This window comes from Sinohyriopsis cumingii, chromosome 17 (assembly GCF_028554795.1).
Source record: "Sinohyriopsis cumingii isolate HCF-2022 chromosome 17, ASM2855479v2, whole genome shotgun sequence".
Taxonomy (NCBI): Eukaryota; Metazoa; Mollusca; class Bivalvia; order Unionida; family Unionidae; genus Sinohyriopsis; species Sinohyriopsis cumingii.
The window spans coordinates 115,364,768-115,389,916 of record NC_142977.1 but is presented as its reverse complement, the minus strand read 5'-3'; positions in this window follow the sequence as shown (position 1 = coordinate 115,389,916).

Genomic DNA, 25,149 nt, shown 5'->3' with positions numbered 1-25,149 from the left:
AATGAATGTTCATCAAGTAACCGCAATGCATTTGAACTATCTAACAAATTACGATTCACGATTGTAGATTACACCATTCCAAAAATAAAGATATTTTGTCAACGAGATGGCTAAATATAAAATATATATGTTGTCTAAACAATCAAAATTATGTCCATCTCGGAATCTTCTCGATATAATCGTGTTAAAGATTGATATCAATAAAAGTTACCGTAATCACAAATTCTGACCACTGCGGGTGCAAGATAATTTTAGCCTGTCGGAAACATGAGGTGGAAAGCATATTGTTATGTATACTTGATCTGAATTGTCAGTTATTATTATTATTACTATTGTTATTATTATTATTTCATTATATGCAATGGATAATTGACTTTGACTTTGTCCAAAATCAAGATTATTTTCAACTTGACTTTGAATCGTTGACATTTTTTCTGTAAACAACAAATAGATAGCAAATATATTCCCTAGGAGTATGGGTTAACTACTAGAATTATTTTCTTGGCTTTGTCAAGAACGTTGTGTTTACCAGATTTTATATTATAACTGTAGTGTTAGACTTTCTAATTATATCCAAGATTTTTATCTTGTAAATGTTTAGAATCTTAGGTTATTTTTTTTAGAAAATAATAATTATGACCGGAGTTCAAGTAGAGGACGATATAAACTAGTTTTTCTAAATATAATTTATTCGTGCTGTATTGTCCGGCAATTCATTTCGGCTGGAATTTATTTATTCAAATCATTTATTCATGGGAAACACAAAGTACTCAAAACTTACATTGATGGAAATATAATCATCAATTTCTAATGGAATTTCAAATAAGGATTTATTTTGTATTATATTATTGTGATTCAACAAAAAAAATGTTGACACTTCACCACGACAAGTGCCACCACAGGCACATCAACACTTGCGGCGTTGGATTTATTTTATTATTAAGTTCCAGATAGTATTTATATTTTAGAAATATATAGTGAAACCAACAAGCTTTAACAATGTAATCTAAAGTAAAGAATTGTATTTCAAACCTACTCAGGAACGGCTAAACTCCTTGAAAAAAGATGAATTGCTCCAGCTTTCCAGAAAATATATTTGTGTGGTAAAAGCTTCTTTAGCGAAGCAATAAAATAAAACACAAAACTAAAAGCGAGTTAGGAAAGTATGATCTTCAGGAAGAGGTGAAAAGGACAAGTGCAGCTAAAGAAAGAAACAAACAAAAGCAATTGCATTACGAGGATAGAGACAAAGTTAAAGAGTTCACGAATTGTGTCCATAGTGACGTTAAGACTTCCCTTGATGAGCACAAGGTTCAAACTTTAGAAATTGCTGCTCGTACAGCTGACGAGCATTCCTTAGCTTATAAAATTTCTTTCGTTGTTAAGTCTTCCACTCAGCAGTCTTGTGGTAAAACATTGTTTACGTCTATTACATGCACTTCCAAATCCAGTCTGGTAAAACTTTTAGGAATCAAACTTCTGATACGACTAATCAGAAATCATTTTCTTTTCCTACGTTCACCTATTGCAAGAACAAATCACACGTTGTTTCCGATTGCTACAAATCGGAACATCAGAAAAATAGGCAAGACAGGCCTATTCCAAATGTACTTAACTTTTACGAGGTCACGGTCACGACCATGTATTGAATGCAATATATTTGTTGTGTCAAACAAACCCCAGTCTGATTGTATTATGTAGAATTATGAACCATTCATGTCGAACGGTTCTATGACACTCTTGTGTGATTATGCCAATCCTATCCCTATGCAAACTTTAAAGGACACAGGAACCTCTCATAGTTTTTTATTATCAAGTACACTGCCCTTTTCTGAGAAGTCTTCTTCTACTGAGAGTGCTCTTATTCGGGAGTAGAGCGCAGCATTGTTAATGTTCCTCTCCAGAGTGTAAATTTGTAATCAAACATAGTCTCAGGACCCCTGACAGTCGTCATTACCCACTCAGATTATTGATCTATGATATAGATGGAGATTTGGTTGTGGTTAATCCACTTATAACTAACTGACAAGCCTTGTTTGGATCAGAAAGTTGATCCTATTGATAAAATTCCTGACTGATACCAAAAATAAAGTTTTATTGAATAATTCATTCTTTTTATTTATGAGAGTATGTGTTATGTATATTTAACTTGGATTGTTTGATGGTTGTTTTAGCTTTTCATTTCATTCTATGCTATGGATAGCAACTTTATCTAAAGGTTTTGAAAACCGCATCATCTTTGAAAATCGCTGACTTTTAAATAAATATAATCTTCTACATAACTCACAATCAGGTTGAAGAGAAAAGCATTAATGCCAATCTGCCTTCAAAAATCACGCCGATGGCAGCTATATAAAAAGGAAAATAACCAGTAGTAATATTTATTTTAAAAATCGTTTGGTTTAGTAGAGCATGAAATATTTATGACAACACTCAACGGAGACAAAAATATGTGATAATTCGATTGCTTGGTTTGATTCTTGCCTTAAAGGATGCCAGATGTGTATATCTGTGTTCTCTCTCTCTCTCTCTCTCTCTCTCTCTCAAGACGTGGGGCCCCGAGTGGCCGAGTGGTCTAAAGCGCTGTCCGTTATGGATCACTGCCATCTCACCTCTGTCTGCGTGGGTTCGAGTCTAGGATTCGGCTAATGTGGGTATGTGAGAAAGCTTGCCAGTAGCTTCTCGTGGCTCGGTGGTTCTTTCCGGGGTTTTCCCGGGTTCTTCCTCCACCATTAATACTGGCCGCCATGTATAGCCTATCGTGTGCTGAAAAATGGCGTTAAACCAACAACAACAACAACAACTCTCAAGACGTATAAACCAAGCTGTAGCGTATAAGGTGTCGAAAGGGTTCACAAGTGCTTCAGCCTTTGGTGGATCCTCTGACATCATTGCACGGATGTGTTCTAAACCTTCTGGCAATTGTTGTATTGGTAACAAAAGTACTATGGCATCCAGCTGGCTGCAGAATAATTTTAAATTTTGATCACCCCTGTAGCGGTTGATTAGTCAAAGAGTCTGCATCTTATGCCATGTTGCTTGCTTTAGATGACTGAAACAGCTTGTGTGTTCCATCTGACGTCCAAATATGGCAGATACTACTCTCAGCATACTGTCTTCAGTCATAGAAGACACTAGTAACATTGAAGTTTTAGACCTGATCTGTGGTGGAGCAGTGTCAAAGGTACTGTTCAGCTGCAGATAAAGGCTGTGGGCTGTCTTCCCTAGCAAAAGCAATTCATTTTTAACATGCATCAGAACCATTGACATCAATCAAAATTATCCGCGTTTCGTCATCAAGAGTCTTAATCAGCTCTACAGGATTATTAAGATCTAGATGTGTGACTTTTTTTACTTTTTGTAAAACATGTCTACCATTAAAATAATAATTCACATTGTAACTTTCTGTCCTGTGTGCGTATGTTACTGTCAGTTTCATCTGTATTTATGACTCTTTCTTCATGACTATTTGTTCTGTGAATTCCTGTCCGTTTACCCAAGCTTTCAATCCCCAGAAACGACATGTATATCGAATGTATGGTTTTACTCATTAACCCCACATTGTAAATATATACATTTAGTGACTAAATATAGCAAACCCAGTGATGTTTTTAATGCAGTCAATAATGTTACATGTGCAGTTGAACGGGATATTTGTATGCAGTTCCCGTCTCGCATATTTTCCCTTTATACCCAGGGGCGCACGTGCAGTTAGATGTGTTATGCTTGAATCCGAGGTGTAGTTGCGACCGCTCTGGTCTAGTCTAGTTATTCGTCGCATGTGTGTATTTCAAGTGACAGAAAAAGAAATAAGTACCGGCTTATCATCAGTTTATAAAATAGTTTCATATTGGTAAAGTAAGTAATGTGCAAACATTATTTGTCATAATAGATCGGCTCAATTCTTGAGGTTGTTGTAGCTTCAATAACACTTATATTCCGTAGTGAAGACATAACGAAGTATTTTTTCCAGCTAAACTCATGTTCAACCTTTCCTTGTGGAAATTTGCAAAGCAAACATTTTCTTTTTAACATTTTAACTTAAATTTGGATATAAACTTAAAATCATTAATCAAAATCGTTTTCAAAATCTGTTTTACACCTTTCTAATCTCTTTTGACTGTAGGAGCCCGTGATGGCCGAGTGGTCTAAAGCGCTCGCCTTTACCGATCACTGCCATCTTACCTTTGTCCACATAGTTCGAGTCTCGGGCTCGGCCTATGTGGTATGTGAGAAAGCTTGCCAGTAGCTTCCCGTGGGTCAGTGGTTCTTCCCCGGGGTTTTCCAGGTTCTTCTTCCCACCAGTTATTCTGGCCGCCATGTAAACCTATCACCGCTCCAGTGGCCTAGTGGTTAGAGCGCCCTCAGATGCGGAAGGTCGTGGGTTCGATCCCTGGCCGAGTCATACCAAAGACTTACAAAAATGGTATTCAGCTCTACAGGATTGGCGCTCAGCATTAAGAGGTTAGTGTTAGCACTGGTCGGCCTGGTGTCAGGATAATGTGACTGGGTGGGACATCATGCTACATGTCTGCGGCATGATACCCCTGTGCTAGACATCACTATAAACTGGCACACTGCATGCATCGTAGCGATATGACTGAAAAATTGTTAAAGGTACGTTAAAAATCCAAATCACATCACATCACACATGTAAATCTATCATGTGCTGAAAATGGCGTTAATCCCACAACAGCTCCCTTTGACTATACAGAGCATATGTGCGTGTGATTTGCACGTAGTCACCGATACATGCATTCGGAATGACCTCCCCTGGTTCAAGACATATCAGTCGAATGTGGTATTTATGTGGTGTGAATTGTTTCCTAACTATGTTTAAATTGTTTGGATGTTTAAATACCAAAGTACTCCAAAATTGCTATTCCTTTTCTTGTTAATGTTCTTTGAAACAAATGGAGGTTTAAATAAATGAGTAAAAATAATTTCATACCAATAATAGAGTTACACTAGCGCCATACCTAATTTTAATTGTAGTTGACCAATAGATACTTCCCGATAAGGTCACAAGCAGACGATATTCTGCCCATTTTACCAGGACGATGGGCAACATGGACGTTTCTCCTATATACGATCACTAAAATTTACTATTTTTAACAAGGCACACTGAAGGAAAGTCAACTTATAAATTATAAATATAGATACTAACAGAAAGCTTGATTTGCGTTCTGTTTATATATGTAATTTTCGTAAAGGTCTCTTGAGAATCAATGAATTTATTTCAACTTCCAAACACCATATAAAGTCAACGGTAAATCTGCCCGCTGACCACAAATATGGCAGCTGATGATGTCATTCGGGAACTATGTATTGAAAAGGGTATAAAATGTGCAAACCCTATCGTGACAATTCATGACGAGTTTGATGAGGCGTCAAGATTCGAACTCGCTAACAACTCTTTATTTTTCATATACACTCCGCCATTCAGTCGTCTATTTGTTTTTAACAAACCATTTGCTTTTAAGATTATTTGGACGCTTTTATTGCTTTAATTTATGACTGGCTTATGAGAGAAATGAACAGTATCATATATTTTCTTAGCAAATAGAAAGTCTATGCTAGTTGCTGTTAACTTTGCGTCTCAATGTATTTATGACACTATGCACAGGACTCAAGTGCAGCATCAGCTAGGCATGTTGACACTCGAGTTAGGAACACCATCCGCAAGGAAATTGGATTCGTGAACAATAATTTCTTCCTAACACAACTGTTTAATCTATTAGAAATTGATCAATACCAGCTGACCCATAAATGTCTTTATTCAAGCCTATTGTGTAAATAAAAAATTGAAATGCCTAACAAAATACCTTTTGCACCAGGTAAGGAATCAATTTGACATTTGTGACAACAAAATGTGCTCCATGTATTTTTGCACCTTCAATGCCCACTTACAAGAGAATGAAAACAATAATGGGTAATTACTTTGAGATCTAAACGGCCACCCGCGCTTCAAAATTACGAGTTTGAAACGATTCAGGCCTAAATTGAATATAAATTATGAGTATATCTCCCGAAACACGGAGTTTATCATGCGATGAAATACAGTTGTTGTGTTGCTTTTCAATTACATTAGCCCCAATTCTATTTGTTTGGAGTCATGGAAAGAATTTATTTTATACTGTGTCTTACAGCAGAATAGAAATAAAACGCTCGCACTTTAGCTTTCTTATGTATGCACTGTTAGTTCATAAGCGCGACTATGAAATGTACTAATTCCAGCAAAACTATTTCATAACAATACCTTTATTAGCATAATGGATGAACGTGGGGTGAAAAGAGTCCAATTTTTCATGGATGATAAAAATAAAATTCTGACTCTCTTTTGTTCAGATAAAACACCTTCATAAATAACCCCTAATGACCAATAAAAACGAAAAACTATTTTAGCATATCCACATGACATTATATTCATATTACAGTGGACATATATGCGTTACACTTTATCGTATATGCAGAAGCACTATAACACAACCTTACCATTCGTTGCATCTGTTTTTTTACCAACCGTGTTTAATTTTATTTCAATTTTAAAATGTCTACTATAGTTAACATTTAGAAAAGTTTAACCTATGACAAAACGTTAAAATAGAGAGGGAGATTAGATATTATTGAGCAAGGGCCGATGTTTTTTTATAAATGTAAAGACGTGTTAGGATTATCGACCTTTTAGGGATCAAAGAGACAAAATTATATTTAAAATATTAAAAAGGTATTTAAAAATTAGATCAAATTCATGATTTGCCTGATAAATAAATAAATTACATATTTGCAACACATTTTATGGGCTAAATTTTCAAAAACCAGACAATTATAAGAATTATAATACACAAAGTTTAATAGAAACTGCCAGTACACATAATGCAGGTTTTATGACAGAATATGCGGTGAAATAGGCGCATACATACGTGGGTTGGCTATCCCTTTGACCCAGTATGTTTAAATATATTATGTTTCGTCAACCAAACTATATTCAAATCAAATTATAAAACTTTGGTTCAACGAACGATGGGCTAATCAAGATTTAATCAACACTGGAAGTCAATTACTTTAAAGATCAGGAGAAAAACCGTTCCAGCAAAATTACGTAATTTTTTCAACAGGAAAAATAATTGGTATGCCATTCAAATTTCGAAAGGAAAATGGGCGAAGTTCAGAATGATGGTTTACCTGGTAGCGGATCCCCTGACGAGCCATAAAGTATCAGCTGCCAGGTGGTTAAGGTTCCTGTGAAAAGTTTGGTTAAAGCAAGCATTATATATGGTGTTTAAATGATTACACCGACTTCAGTAGCGTCATCTGCTAGAAGGCTTTCCAACGACCATGAAAACTGCATCTGTTTTTTTTTTTTAATAAATATTACATAGCGGACATGTGCTGTACTCTTTTACAATATATATATATATATATATATATATATATATATATATATATATATATATATATATATATAGGTCAAGCCACAAAATGGCTACCACAACTTGAACAGTATCATTGATGGGTAATCGTAAAATCTGCGCCACTTATTTGGGCAGTAAAAAAACATACATGCTTGGTAATTATTATTTTATAATTTTGTTTGCATTCCCAGATGAGAGTTGCTCTTTGTTCGAAGGTGCTCTTCGAAATAAGACATTTGTCCCAAATAATAAGCTACATAGATTTCTATGACGTGTATAATATACATGATTGATATATCAGTTTTCATGCATTCTGTATATTTCTTTCAGAAATGTATATGATAAAGAATATTTATTGATTCAAATGGAATTACTGTATGTCATTCAGTTTTGAGTACACTTATTGGGCTATAAATTTGCTTACTGTTACCTGGTCCTTCCGTTCTGTCGATGTGCCTGATCGCATTTACTACTGTAATGTGTACCGCTGCGTTTCGATGTATTTGTTTCACTATCTCTTTAAATGGAAATTTAAAGAATACGACAAATTAAGTCACACTTATTAAATATATGGCAAATAGATTAATAATCCAATGCAAAAGTAACTAATGCGCTGATGCTGGTTGTCATGTATATTTGTATTAAATGTAGTTTTTTTCTATTTTCAGGGTAAAATAATGTCATGATTTATATTACATTTTCCGGCAAAATAAACTCATTATAAAACACCGGATTGGTTTGCCTGTTTCTATAAACCAGAGAATACTCCTGTAATGATTGATTGATTGATTGATTGATTGTTTATTTAACGGCGCATCAGCACTTTTAGGCTATTTAGCGCCAAACAAAGTGTTATTTGTATAATCTTTTAAAACTTATAAAAGGTCCTATATCGACCAGCGATATAAAAGAACAAATGGTTGAAATTAAAAACAGTAAGATGGCAACGGTGCAAAATAAAGCTTCCCGATCAACGGGAGATGTAAAAAAGATGAATAGGTATTAAAATGGGACGGTACATATATTGCATAAAACTGCACAAGGTGATAGCATAAAAGTCAGAGTTTAGAGTAAATATTTACGGCTTTCAGAAACTCTATAATACGAGTGATGTTTATATTATCAAAAAGTTCTTTCATGTCATGCACAATGTAATAACGATCGCGCGTAGGTTGTAGGTCAAAGCACTCTATCACAAAGTGCTTGACAGTGAATGGTTCATTGCAAGAAACGCACTCTGGTGGGTCTTCACCTTTTAGTATGTGGGTGTGGGTGATATAAGTATGACCAATTCGGATTCTTGCAATGACTACCTCCTCCCTACGAATGGTTCTGTAGGAAGGAGTCCATTCTCCTAGAGTTGGTTTGATTGCGTGAAGTTTGTTATTTACAGCATCATTCCATGATGCCTGCCACTTCTGACGTAAGAGCTTTCTGATACAAGGTTTAAAATCAGTATATGGTATTTTAAAATCAGATGGTTCTTGAGAAAGGGCCATTTTAGCAGCGCGATCTGCTTTTTCGTTACCTTTAATACCAATGTGGCTAGGTAACCAACAGTATATTATATTGTGGGAGACACTCAACTCGGTATTTTTTACAAGTATGTTTTTCAATAATGGGTTCTCCAGTTTTCTATTGTGTAGTGACTGGAGTACTGATAGCGAGTCGGAGAAGATGATACAGTTTGAAATACGGTTCTTTTCTATATGTTGCAGAGCAAGGTCTATTGCTCTGATTTCGGCTGTAAAAATTGATGCTCCATTTGGTAAGCGAACTTGCGTTGTGTGATTTCCACAAACAAAGGCTGCAGCAGCCTTTTCCTCATCCTTTGATCCATCAGTGTAAATTCTGGTGTAGTTTTTAAATTCGGTGAGGAGTTCATGGTAAGAGTTGTGGAAGATAGAAGGGTTTGTTTCGGATTTTTTTCCATCGTGTAGCGTAAAACGTACTTTTGGTTGTTTAATTAGCCAGGGTGGTGTTTCGGAGATGGATGTTTTCTGAATTTTAGAAAGATCTATATTTGTAGTGTCAAGGCTGGATGATATTCTAATGCCAAAGGAAGGTATGGCGTTTGGTTTATTTTCGTATAAAGTTTTGTATTTGGGTTGAAAAACAGCCGAAAAAGCAGGATTCAGAGGGTCTGATTTTAATTTCAGAGCATACTGTGCGGAAAGCATTTCTCTACGATGCGATAACGGTGGTTCATTCGCCTCAGCTAGAAGGCTTTCACACGGGGATGTTTTAAATGCTCCTACTCCTGTAATACATCTATCAATAGTGCTCATATTGACCCAGTTACAATGGTAGTCCTATTTTGACAACCGCGCGCTAACCGGATAGGCTTTCCAAAACTTATATGAATGACCCTCTCATCCTCTAAACAGATAGTGATAATGGCCACCATCTACATTCCAGCCCCTTTTAGCCAAACTACCAAGGGTTGTAACCCCACCCCCACCCCAGGAAAAGGTCTCGTTCAACTCTCTCCACCCACCCACCCACCGGTAACCTGAAGGCCAAATACACGATAAAGGTAGTAAGAACAAAACAAAACAGAATTGGCTGGAAACGCTTTCTGGCAGCCTTGGCAAGTCTTACACTGCACAAAGTAGACTTTCATACTGACGTTATTCTGACTGGCAAATCAATCAAAGAAAATGAATTCCTCCGTTTTCATGGAACGACCTACCAAGCCATTCTTACGTACGAGCAGAAAAATCTAAAGGTATCCGCTTATTATGTCAGTCCACTATAGCAACCAGCCAATATTGTTCGTCTTTCCTTAGCGTTAAGCTCATCTCTTTTTGCAACCAAAAACCATCAACCTTGCTAGCAACCTAGAAGTCTTCGAGACAAGCTGCGCACTGTTTGTGCGCTCAAATGCATACAGTGCTGACCGCGATAACTACATTTTCTGGCCGCTCTAACGTCTTCGACACACTTCATTTGGCAGTAACATCATATGATCTTTTTTCTTCAATGAACATGGTCTAGTTTTAATCTCTTGCATAAGCCTGCGCATCTGTAAAGTTTATTGCTATTGAGAACTGCACTTTCGGAACACAAATAAAATAACTGAACAGCGGGTTTATAAGTGGAGCTCTGTCTGTGTACAACCCAATGCGACAGAAGGGGTCTTGGTATAATGCCACTATTGCGAATAAAGAAACTGGAATTGCCACAATTATCAAATCAGCACTATAAAACATGCTTTTTCCAAATCTGAAGATGTTTCTCTTTCAAGACTCTCCAAAACATGTATGGCAGAAAAGAACTGATCATGTGCAAAACCACAAAATGGGTCACACGAAACAAATATGACTATATTCCTATAAATTGGCATTTACAGCCATTTCAATGTACAGAATACAAATTCTAACTTTACTTTGCCGACCTGCATTATGCTGCTACGTGGGAACAACATAATGAGCATAAATTGTTTTGTTTCCTTTCAAACCTTTACTTCTAAAGAAATCTAGTACGATATATGTGCATGTTATACAAAGTAAAAGCATGAAAAAAGCCTGATAAATTCAAAGTATTATAATCTTATCTTGTAACGAAAAAGTTTAACCCTGCCAATAAAATCTAAATCATGATTTTTCAACCAACCTAAAATCCTTAAGACGATTTGGTTAAAAAAAAAATCCATCATGTAAAGACAATTACAAAAGGATTGATTTAAATTTTGACAAATTACGTTCCAAATGATACACTGTTGTATAAATAAGGGCTGAATGTTCTGTAAAATCAACTTGTCTTCTTGTAGTTTAATAACCAGTCCCCAAACCCGTATTGATACATGGGCTCTTATCGTTTCTTAATATATAATAAAAGGGATGACAATTTCCCCAGCTCTATTTAAGATCTGAAATCAATGCTTCAAGCTACAAATCACTGTGTAATAGTTTCGCACCAAAGTTCAGCTCAGAGTTTCAACATGTCTCTAATCCGGGTTTCCTCCGAATATTCCAACCCCATTTTTCACATATGGACATTTAGAATGGAGTGTGGGTTCAGATCAATTACATATAGAAAATTGGAATCTGCCACCACCGTAAGATAGCTTGCCAGCGGGCCTAGCAAATTTAAACCTATGTTATATCGACTTATACCTGCACGAAATCAATAGAAAAATTATTTATATTCTCAAAAATGGCAAGTATTATAATCGTTATGTCTTTAATCCGCTGACAGACTAGAAGAAACTCAGCATAGATGAATCTTGACCCGGTACTTGCCATTTGCGTTAAAAGTCACGACTTCACAAATCTTGAACAACGACATGGGAAGTCCAAAAATCACGTGATATCAACGACAAACTCCTTTTCAATGTTGTTGTACAAAATTTCAATTATATTAAATGAAAGGTGATACCTTTTGTAAAAAACAAAAATGAACATATAATTCTCAACATTTTTATTTCGAGAACTACAAGAAACTTGGCCAGTTTCAGCACACGATAGGCTATACATAGCGCCAAGTATTAATGGTGGAGGAAGAACCCGAGAAAACCCCGTAAAGAACCACTGACCCACGAGAAGCTACTGGCAAGCTTTCTCACATACCCACATTAGCCGAATCCGAGAAACTTGGCCAGTCTGATTCATCAAGCAGAGTAGTCTGGTTCCCTGCCTTGTATATTCCATGCGTGAGAGAGCACATGTCAACGTGGTAGTCATGTGATATAACAGAACTCCGGAAGTTGGTCTCGGAATAAATATAGAGAATCTTGTGCCCTTTCGTCTTTGTATTTTTATTTCAACGACTTGCATTTAATTTTTTTCTACAATATTTGAAAATGACGGTTGTGAGATTGTTTGTTCCTGTGCGACTAGTAATCGAAATTGCTAACACGAGCTCAAATTTCATCAACGCATTAGTTTTATCGTCGTTCAGCAGACTAAAGACATAACGATATTAATACTCGCAATTTCTGAGAAAATAAATAGTTTTCATATCGATTTCATGCAGGTATAAATCGATTTAACAGCGATTAAGTTTGCTAGCCATTTGCTAAGTGGCATAGTCCTACATGTAAGACATAGCACATGTTGATTTTGTTTAGGTGCTATGTCTTACTATCCAAATAACGGTCTTGTATAGCGTGTTCCGGGAACATCTCACACACTTGGCAGCCTATGTCGACACTTTTCCACTAATTTATGTGTAATTAATATACTTACTGTGCTGTCTTTATCCTGGTGAAATGAAAATATGATACTAGCAAATGGACGCATTTTCACGTTCCGTTTACATACATTTGAATTTGTTGCAACGCGACAGTAGTCGAGGTATGCCGAAGTAAGTTCAAGTAGGTACATGTTGGTGATAAGTTTCTTGAACGAAACGAACGGTTGCTTACAGTTCCAATACGTATAATATATTTTTATTCCTTTCGGTAAAGAATAATATTTCAAGTTAACCCGATTTCGGCATTCCCGGCTTTCATCGCTTTCCAGCTAACTGAAATGTAGGCCAACGACACTTAAACAAAGGTTCATTTCTTTTGTGAGAGTAAATAAAGTCTGACTAAAACATTATGACTTTACTTTGTAGAAAAGCGTTGTTATTTTAGCTGTCAGTTGTTTGAAATATTCCGGAAAATTTTGACGTTCGTAACAATGGTAGTCGATATCAAAACACGCTACACAGCGCCGTCAGTTAGGCTGTAAGACCTTGACACCCACAACATAAATATCAGCGTCATGTCTTACATGTAGGACTACTAAGGGGGCGCTCACCAGTTACTATATACTTTTGAGAGAGTGACGTATGTAAGGTGAAGCTGTTTGCATTTAAGACATGCACAATGCAGAGAATGTTGGCATACCTCAATGCTACATTAATGTAATGTGGATGATATTTCTTTGGATATTGTACTTTTGGAAACTGTACATGATTTAAATACATTGATAACTAAAATGACTGCTCCCTTGTGCAAAAAAATCAACCTGAATCAGTCTAAAGTACACTATCAATAACAGCTATTAAAATAGGGAAAATGAATTTTGCCAGACTAGACAAAATACCAGCTTCTAAAAGTGCAATGAATGATTTACCAAATATATAAAATGTAAAAAAAGTTATCGGCTTTTTCTTTAAAATCCTAACCCTATGCAAAATACGAAACTGTAGAGCGCCACCTAAGTGGTTATGCTTTAACGCCACCATGTTAGCCTCTTGTGATGTTAGACTGGTTTTCATACCTTCCATAACAATATAACAAAAATACAGATATCGAGCTGTGAAACAAAGAGTCTACTAGATGAATCTAATCCACTGAGTCTGGATTGTCTCAAGAAATATATTTATGGCAGGCACCCAAATGATCCACACTGCAACCTCCTAATATTATGGTTAGAACTCGATAAATTTAACTCACGATCAGTTCAGTTAAGACTCAATTACGTAATTGTTTCGGGCGTAAGTTGTGGAGAGAAATTCTCGGGTTTTTCCCCGACTTTCGTCAATATTTGCAAAATTCAAAGACTTTTCACGGTCAGGAAAAAAAAATTATCAATTCTCCCGACTTTTTCCCGAAAGCGTGGGAACCCTGTCTCTTGGATATATCTGTTCCAAAAAGAAAAGTTTTCCAGAGGTCTCGCTAGGATTTTAAAAGTAGGAGACAAGAATTCCCATTTTGGTAAAAATAGGAATCCCACCAGCAAATGTTACAGTCCCCTCCCAGAAAACTATGCAAATTATAAGAACTATTGGTTACCATTAGTGTAATTCCTACATTCTTTATAACACTGACATAGCTCTTGTTTGTCCATCAGAGCGAGTCTGAATTTTGAAAATCCAAGTAAGGGCTTATTCAAAGCACTAAGCTTGGCATCATATACTTTCTTACACTTGGCTACTGTCCAATGCAAACTGTCAGTTCTAGCAACCTTAGCACTCTCCTGGATTTCGTCACAATCTTCGTCAGTTTACCGTAGAACCCCTAAATACTTATTCAAGTCTAAGTCTCAACATGTCATGGTTCTTAGGTTACGTGCACTGCTAATTCCGCTACATTCAGAAATGAACACAATAATGAAAGCTACAGCTGTTTATTTGATGTACTGTTATAAATGACGACGTGTACATCTCCGGGTCTTTCTGCCTCTAAATTCAAGCACTGTAAATATCGGTAGATATTTCCACCCAGCTGCCAGTCAAATCCTTTGATCTTGCCGCCCAGCTATTGCAGCATGTTCTTTTGACGTACTATCATAATTGTTGTATGTACATGGTGGGGGGGGGGGGGGCTTTCAGCCACTAAATTATGTCATTGTAAATATCAGCACAGCTAAATGATCAACATATTTTCCCACTCAGCAGGTGGCTGAAGCAGGACTGAGAAGTCTTTGAATTTTTTCACCCACCTATTACATGAGTACGGAGGACTCTCACCTAAGTGATTTTCTGTGTCCCCAATAAAAAATTGACATCCAAATACGCGTGATTAAGCATTTCCGAGACCTCTTTAGTTTACACTAACATGAACTCTGCCAAAGATTTACTTCCTTGAATCAGTGCTTTGCTGCCTCTTATGCCAGATTTTTTCTCTTCCATAATGCTGTATTAGGGTTTTAAGTCCAACATTCCCATAGTCTGCTTGTTCAATATAACCGGCATATTGTCCATCCAACATGTACATCGGACTCGCACTCAACATCAATTTTGGGCTCAAAATCACACACTGGTATTTCCACTGACATTTTCACCAGCCAGTATTTGCCGACTGAAAACATCGTCTGAAGACATAACATGTTGTGATTCAGCCATTTTGGTTTCCTGTGTGGCCCTTATTCGAAACATTCAGTTGTAAAACTTCCATGATGAAAATGAGGTTAAAACTACCATACAATGCTTGTTCGAGGACCCAATGAACCAATCAAATTTATTTTAACAGCCATTCATGTCGAACCGAAGTATCCGATGTTGCATGTACTGGCATCATTTTATGACGCAACGTTTTATTCACGTTAGTTAGACCGCTTGGAGGGGGCTAGATGTGATTTTAAATAAATATTCATTTTTTTCTTCTGACAACCCCACCAGCGATTTCTCATTTGGTTAATACAACCCAAAAAAGAAGTGATTTTTCTAACCAACCTTCTACTGTCAGAATCAAAATAGTTTGAAACACGACCTCATACAGAAGTTTTTTTGAAGTGCCGTCCCCGTGGGGATATATGTTTTATTGGAACAGCCCTAAATGCATTTGAAAAATAAATCTTCAATAACATAGTATTTAGACTTTGTTTTCTATGAATTGCATATTTTCCTGAATACATCTGCCCAATGGTTTACAAAAACAGACCATCTAATAAAGTGATACTTCATTTGACAAAACGACGTCCGCCATTATTTCCCCATTACAGGTTCACTTAGTTTTAAATTGAAGAAAATAATGTACATATGGCAGATAAAATATTCAGATCACCGATTTTATTCTTAAAACACAAATTGCTATATACATACTATTGTCTAAGTTTCAAAACACAAGTCTGTACCTTTTTATCACTGAAGGATAATTTGCAGAAATTGGGCAATGATCGCTGCCAGCTTACTTGGGAAAGTGTTAATGGTCAATCAGCTATCAAAACACATACCTGTGATTGTGCAAGAGTTTTCTGTCAGCACAACTGATATCAACACCAGCTGTTTGCCTTCATTTCATCTCCAGCTACAACAAAACATTGGAAAGAGCCGAAGGCGAGGGAGCATCTAGAAAAATGCAGTCACTCAATGTACCTCTAAAAAGTCAGAGTGAAGTTGTTGTCACTTTCCCAACAGCAGAAGGCAAAGTTTACATTGCTTTTGGTTGCCATCCTTTCCTTTTGCGAGGGCTAAGAGGAGGCACAATCTCCCTCAATACAGGAGCTCAGTCTTTCTTAAGTAGTACTTCAGAGCTCACAATGGGTCCTGTAGATGACCTTGAGATGAAGTGTCCAAAGCAGGCAGGAATTCATTACAAAAGTCTAATTCCTCATGAATGTAATCCTGTTCTTGACAATGAAAGCAGGGGTCATCATAACCAATACTGACCCATCTTGTTGGAATTACATGTGGACAGGTCCATTGACAGAGCATGTGTCTCACTGACTCTGCCTGCTGTTTGTTACTGAAGTGAGGAAGCAGGTCTTATATAAAAGCTAAACCAATGAAACTCTTGTTCAGCAAGGTTAGCATGCATAATAGATTCCATTTGGGGAAGGATCCAACATCACTGGACATGTGTAATGCAAAATGGACTTAAGGCTGTTGTTAAGTATAGGCTCATTTTGAGTAGTAAAGACTTGAAAACAAGTGAAGCGTTAGATTAATCCATGATGTGCTGATAACGTTTAGCTTACACTGGTCAACAGTGAAATCATTACTGACTTGAAAAGGCCCTAATCTGTAGTATTTTGGTGTGCCGAACACGAATATAACCGTGAAAAATTTGTATTGGCTCTCGTTTTGAAGATATTCATATACCTCATTTTCTATGTTTCACTGTGTAAATTTCTCCAGTAGGACTGCAGCAACATCCGGAATAATGATGTAACATTGCATAATACCATCATGCTCACATCATCCACAGTTGATTGCATCATTTTCTGATGCAATGCAATACTAATACCATGCGGCTGCTGAAGTAAGTTGACGTCAGCAGTGTACTATACATGTGTAGGCCTATTATACTAATGCCAGGCGGCTGCTGAAGCTGACGTAAGCAGTGTACTATATAAAGCCCAATCAGATAGGTTCAGCATTTAAAATATTTTAGACGTTGTGCGAGACAGTTCAAGCTACTGTTACATAAAACTTATTATTTTATCCATTTACGTACAATAAAGAACAGTAATGCCTCGAAAGTGTGTTAATACCGCGGACAATTTTTGCTATATTTGTGGGGAAGTGACATTTGCCAACCAGAAGAAAAGTATCAATTCTCAAGTGAAGAAGGCATATCATCTTTACTTCGGATGCAAGGTTGGTGACCAAGACAAGCCTTGGGCTCCGCATATATGCTGTGCTACATGTACAACACAGCTTTCACAGTGGTTGAATTGCAAAAGGTCATCAATGCCGTTTGCAGTCCCAATGGTGTGGAGAGAGCCAAGCAACCACCTAAATGACTGTTACTTCTGCTTGGTTCCTCCTCTTTCCGGCGGAATAACGAAGCGAAAGAAGTCGAGAATAGTCTACCCAAACATTCCGTCTGCATTGAGACCAGTTCCACATGGTGAGGGACTTCCTATTCCAGAACCTCCAGCAGAATATTCTCTTGATTCATCTGACGAAGACAAAGGTGAGTCGACCTGTTCTTCTCCTGGTCCATCAGCATGCAGTGATCCAGATTTTCACTGTGGTGCATCATCAACCCCACACAGAATAACACAGGAAGAACTAAATGACCTGATTCGTGATTTGGACTTATCAAAGAACAAGGCAGAATTGCTAGGATCAAGACTCCAACAATGGAATCTTCTAGAAGAAGATGTCACAATTACTGCATATCGAAAGCGCCACCAGCAATTGGAGCCTTTCTTCAGAAAGGAAAGTAATCTGATATTCTGTTCCGATATTGAGGGCCTCATGAATGCTTTAAAAATCACTCATGACCCACAAGAATGGAGACTATTTGTGGACTCTTCGAAACTGAGTCTCAAGGCTGTGCTTTTGCACAATGGAAACATTCTTCCATCTATTCCAGTAGCGTATGCTGTCCACATGAAAGAGACATACGATAACTTAAGGCAGCTACTGAATTCCATTGAGTATAACATGTACAGCTAGCACCTCTGTGGTGATTTGAAGGTAGTTGCCCTTTTAATGGGACTGCAGCAAGGATATACAAAATACATGTGTTTCTTATGCGAGTGGGATAGCCGAGCAAGGGAAATGCACTACATGAGGAAGGAATGGACTCACAGGCAGAATGTAGCCATTGGAGAGAAGAATATCCAACACCCAGCTCTGGTTGAGGCTCAGAAAATCTTGCTACCACCCCTTCACATCAAACTAGGTTTGATGAAGAACTTCGTGAAAGCCATTGACCGGACTTTGCCAGCATTCCGATACCTGCATGAAAAATTCCCTCGACTCAGCGAAGCAAAGATTAAAGAGGGAGTTTTTGTGGGTCCTCAGATTCGAGAGCTTTTCAAAGATGACCGGTTCAACAACTTGCTGGAAGGTGACGCGAAACAAGCATGGAATGCTTTTCGCCTAGTTTCTACAAACTTCCTCGGAAATGTTAGGGCAGAAAACTATAAGGAACTAGTAGAAGACATGTTGATGAATTATAAGAAACTTGGCTACAATATGTCTCTAAAGATTCACTTCCTTCATTCCCATTTGGATTTCTTTCCTAGCAACTGTGGTATTGTTAGTGATGAACACGGCGAACGTTTTCATCAAGATATCGCAACAATGGAACAAAGATACCAGGGAAAATGGTCCACTACAATGCTGGCTGACTACTGCTGGACACTCCTCAGAGATGCTCCCGAGCAGCTGTACAAGAGACAGGCGAAGAAATCTAAGATGTAGTCAATGACTTGATTTTTTATAGGTAGGCTATTACAGTTGACCTTTTACTATTGGAATGCATTTCGTTATGTAAACATTAATTTCTTGCAGATTACAAAAAAACTAGAGCCAGTTTTGCAATTTGACTGTCATATTCGTGTTCAGCACATAAAAATTGATAAGAATTGACTAATTTTATTTCAGTAACATGACTTTTGTAAAAATTTGTTGTCCAGTGTTATTAGCTAAAAGGTTTTAATCTGAGACAGCTGGATTTGCAAGGAAGTTGTTCTCCTAAGGTATTATGATTGGTTAACATGCTGAAAAAAGAACCTATTCTGTCAATCATATTAGTTTGTGTGTGTATGTTTCCAACACAGCTTTAACCCTTTACCTCATGGAAGCGCCTTACTCCATTCTCATGCTAGCGCCTTTGGACGCCTCTACTCCATTCTCATGCAGGCGTTTTTGGACGCTTCTACTCCATTCTCATGGAAGCGCCTTTGTACGCCTCTACTCCATTCTCATGCAAGTGCCTTTGGACGCCTCTACCTGATTCTCCAAAATGGAGGCTGCTGATTTTGTTCAGTACTTACTAGAGTTTTCACAATTAGAATTACAACTATAAAAGTTTCAATAACATGATATTGATGTAGGCAGCAATTAGGTTTTATAAATTATCCCATTCATATGATTTAGTAATGTAGATGCAAAGAACTTGTAAATTTCAAGTATGAGAAATGGCAGCTACGGTTGGTCACGTGGCTTCATTGACTTTACGGTAAATGAGTTCTCTCACACATAAAAAAAATCCGTGAAAAATAATTATACAGCTATAACGATCGGATTTTACTCTTAAATCTTTCTATACATAACATATGTGAGCCAAAAATGTAAAATGGTTAAAATTGATGTTAAACGTAACATATACTACACTGCTTAACATTTAGCAGGCAGGTTTATTTGTATGGAGTCAAATAGGTAACAGGCGTTCTATTTATAGCGTACTGCACTGGGTAACTTTGCTACATGCATATCAAAGGGCTAAAAAAACATACACTCCATGAGGTCACGGGTTAACAATTTTAGTCATATTGCTATGACGTCTGCAGTGGCAGTTTATAGTGATGTCTAGCACCAGGGCATCCTGTCGCAGACATTAAGCATGATGTCTCACCCAGTCACATAATCCTTACACCAGGGCGACCAGTCCTAACACAAACTTCTTAATGCTGAGCTCCAAGCAAGGCAGCAGCTAGTATCATTTTTATAAGTCTTTGGTTTAACTCGACTGGGGTTCGAACCAGTGACCTCCCTTCTGGTAAAAGAGAAAAATATTCACGCTATAAAGAAAATCAGGCTCCCTCCCCCCCCCATTAAATAATTGGTCACTTAAATATCAGCTAATTCAAGAGTTTCTGAGGGCTGTCAAAGCAAATGTAAAGACTTTTCAAGTTTTTTTTTCAACTTTTTTCTAATTTTTAAGGGTTTATCAACACCATAAATTAAATTCAATGGTTTGTGTGTGTGTGTGATTTGGATTTTTTATGTAGTTTTAACAATTTTTCAGTCATATCGCTACCATGTCTGCAGTGTGGCAGTTTACAGTGATGTCTAGCACTGGGGCATCATGCCACAGACATGTAGCACGATGTCCCACCCAGTCACATTATCCTGACACCAGGCTGACGAGTCCTAACACTAACCTCTTAATGCTGAGCGCTAAGCAAGACAGCTGTTAGTACCATTTTTTTATAAGTCTTTGGTATGCCTTGACTGGGGATTGAACCCACGACCTCCCACATCCGAGGCGGATGCTCTAGCCATTAGGCCACTGGAGCGGTCTCAGTGGTTTTTCAAGACCTGTACGAACCATAATAAGTTCACTGAAGTACAAAAATGCATTTGATATTTGGTCTGGTTTTCATAAAAGTTCAGATATGATGGGAGTCAGATATGCACCATTTTCACTCAAAACCACTTAAACACTGCAAGTGTTTGAATGACACCCACCCACCCACCCGTTAAACAGTGATAACAAACGTTTTGATATTGATATGGTGCCATGTTGGATGCAGAAGTAGCACCAATTTCAATGGAACTAGTTACATACTACTATAATGTTTCTGTGAAAACCCCATGTCAGTACTGCTATCCTTCCAGAGGATGAAACCATAGAAAGAGTTTCATGATTACCATGTTTTATCAGCATCATTTTATTACAGGAACAACTATGTATTGCAAGTAGGAAGTAATTTTATTTTAAAAAAATGTTGGTGATGACCTCCCAATTATAAAAGGACCTTTAGAAGATTTGTCATGTTTTGGGAGGTCACATTTGTGCATCATTTTCATTCAGGAGCAACAAGATATCATAATACACCTCTCCCTCGATACCTCGCACACAACGGGGTTCACAAACATAGACCGCACTATAAGCGAAGCGCGAGTTACCGAGAGACCTCCAAAAATTTAAAAAATCGCTTTGACATCGAGAAAACCGTGGGGGTGGGGGGTGGGGGTGGGGGCGACGTTAGGGAACTGGGCTGTTTAAGGACTGAATCCTCATTTTACAATCACGTCGATAACACTTTTTAATAATGTGCTTTTTCTAATGAAGTTATTCGTTATTCTGTTTAAATAACATTTTCTTCTAAAAATATCCAACATATGAAAAATCGTTCCACCTGGTTTGAACAACCATCACGTGTACGAAAAATAATGTGTATTACGTCACTGGTTTTTGTTTTCTTGATTAGTCTGGTTCCCGTAGTGGTATTTAATAGTATCTTGCCAAATCGGTAGTCCACAATTTGGGAACTAGACTAACTGTTGATACACCACCAAACAAGATTCCTTTTTTTTTCAAAAACACGCGACATTTATTTCGTGACACGTCTCTGTCGAAACTCAATTTTTTGTTGTTCATTAGTACAATGTTAATGTCGTGATTTCTTTGGAGGTAATAATGAAATTTCTTATCATCCCTGAGGATATCTCAAAATGCCAGTTGAAGAATTCTCTGAAACTCGCTTGCCCACAATGGTCCGTATCTGTGAAATCAAGCTCTTTATTTTACGAAATATTCTTTTCGCTTAGCTGCCGTGTTATCTTTGATCACAGTTATGAAAGAGTCGGTTAATTTAAGGTAGTTTCTGTTACATACACAATAACGTTTATTACAGTGTTCGATTGATCAAATGAAGTGAGTTCACCCGACATACGACCGAGGCCGCTAGATTTTAAGTTAGTCCGAATTTTGTGTCTTTTAACTTTTCCTTTATTCCACCTCCTTTTTATTCAAAAGACATAATTAACGTGATAATATAAAGGAGGTCATCCTATAATTGAGTGCAACAATGCAACAAATACTTCCGCAAGTCAGTTATCAAAACACGGTCGGCACTTAATTAGGTTCTCAGAGAAACGCTCGCGGACATAGCTGTTACTGTAGATTGACGCATTTTACGTTTAATTACAAGAGGACACATTAAACTGATGACGATTACACTTAAAAGGAACTAAAAGATGGAACTAGAACACAAATTTCAATTGAAAAAAATTTTAATTTGTATTTATTTATTAAAGTACTGCCTCCACTCGGCGTGTGACATTTTCATTGATCGAAATTTCCTTATATATCGTTAATTGCGGTGTACTAGGAATGTCGTTTGGAAAATAAAAGTAAAAAATTGTACGAGTTATTTTTAAATTTGATATTTCATAGTGTGATTAAAGTTTCAACAATAAAACGAGCGATACATCAAAGTTTCCGTTACCAATTTTGATCGCGATTTTCTTCAAGTTCAACAAATAGGGATAATATTTGGGGGTATTTTCGGGTTTAAAAAATGGGATCCATAACTGACACCTCGTTATAAGCAGGTTCGCGAGTTATCAGGGCGCGAGTTATCGAGGGAGTGGTGTAATAATCAATATGACCATATGTTCATAAGCAGCTATAAGAGAAGTTTCTGCATGGCACTATTTTCACTTAGAATCAACTTGATGATAAGTGTTTTCATGAAAACCACGTGTTCACTTACTACCATCTGTTCAGAAGAGTACAATAACACAATTTTAAAATAGTAGTCATGATGGCATATTTAATGTCCAATTTTTATTAGGACCAACTAGGCCTTGGGTAAATGCCTTGTTAAGTTTCATGGCAATCCTTCCAGTAGTTTTCAAGCTGTAGCTTTTGGATGAAAGGCTATTACACAAACTCTTCTGGCAAAGAATCTGATGCACTTTATAAATGATTTAAGTGTAAATTATGAATCACATTATAAAACTGTTAAACAGTTTTATATCAGTTTTATATCACATTTTTAGAGCTCCACTTCAAGTAAATAAGGTACTGAAAATTCTTTTATAACACCTAGAGTAATAGCAGTATTTCCATCATGTAGTCTATATTTCTAATTCTATGAGATGAAAAAATACACAAAGAATCATGTGCCAAACAAACCAGATATTTTAAGAGTTCCTGGGTATTATTCTTGTTATAAGAATATATCCATGTTGAATGGTATGTTTCCCAAGGATGCAATACAACCTTTTACTCTTAACTCTACGTGTGCAATTGAGAAAAGCATTATTATGAATTGATTTACATAATGTTGCATGGAACAGGTGACCACAAAGATTTAAATTTAAGATGCAGCCCCAAGATAGGGGTGGGATGAGTGAGGGTCAAAAGTTGAATGTTGTAAGTAATAATAAAAAATAAGATATCTTCCACAACTTGTTTCGTTTTTACTGGGGGTTACATATTAGTAAACTGCCAAAGAAACAAACCTGCATTTTTAGTAATTCGAAAGTAATTAGGTATTAAATTCAAAGACTGATGATATGAAACTGCAGAGTTTTTGTGCAAGTGTTTTCATTCAAACTAACTCCAAAGACCTGCCAATTCAAAACAATTACAGAAAACAATATAGCTACTGTAATAATAAAGGTACCGATGTCAGCTTAGTCAAAACCAGCAAGGATTAAACCATGACAGTATATGTCACTTAGTTGTTTGGTTGCTTGCTTCCTTTAAAAGGCACTTTTAACACATTAATAGCTGTATCATGCTGAGGAATTAGAAGCTAACTACCTTAGCCAAAGACACACTGAGGCAACCAATCCAGGCTGGCCTGGGTGGGTAGTGAACCAGTAACCCTTAGATTACAAGTTAAAAATGTACAAAACCAAGCTACCAGAGCTCTAAAAATGTGCATGCAAGTCTGTTTTTTGTGAACAGTTATCACCAGTTGGATTTTTACTAGGTTGTTACTAATGGTAAGCTCACATTTTTCAGTGTATATAGAGAGATTCACACAAGAAAGCACCTTTAAACGCCAGCCAGGCATTTAATTGTAAGCACCTTTAAACACCAGCCAGGCATTTAATTGTAAGTATCAAATTCCAATTCCAAAAAGCGTACAGATTCTGAAGTAGCCAATAATGAACATAATGGTATGGAGAAATTGATGCTGTCAGGCCATGGGAGTCTTGCAAAGAGATATTCCATTACAGCTGACCTCGCATGCCAATTTTCATGAGTGTATCTGAATAGAGATCCTACAGTTTCTGTCACTGCCACCTGATGTGTAACATCAGCCCTTTTTAGAGCTAATGATCAATTAAAGATGTCATTATTCGAAAATGCCCATGGGGCAAAAGCGACTCTAATCTAAGCAAAGAAAGGATGACAATGTCAACCCATCGTTGACTCCTCAACCAGTATCATGCCTTTGAATTTAGCAAAGCTTAACGAAGTCCACGTTCATTTGTATTGTGTCAGGCAAACCCTGATTAGAAAGGCCAGAGGAATTGGAGAACATGAATCTGAAAAATGGTCCAAGACCTGATAGAAAATATCTTGCATGCGGAAGTGAAGCAAAGAGGAAAAGTGAAAGACACAGACTTCAACAGATAATGAAGCAAGAGGAACAGACGAGACAGCAGCATCAGCAGCAGCTGGAAGATAGAGGAGTTTGGATTATCGAGATGACACCAAGGGATTTTTCTTTCTCCTTCCACAGAAGCAGGTCGTATCCTGTGGGAAATCCTGCAGTGAGAGGGGCAAACCTCTCAGACGTTAAGGAATTTCCAAAACAAAACAGCCCTATTGAGGGCTAACCAGATATGTAGAAAAGAAAGACTGATCATTTGTACAAGATGTGTTTAGTATGTTTGTATGTTTTGTTATTTGTATATCTTTCTAAAG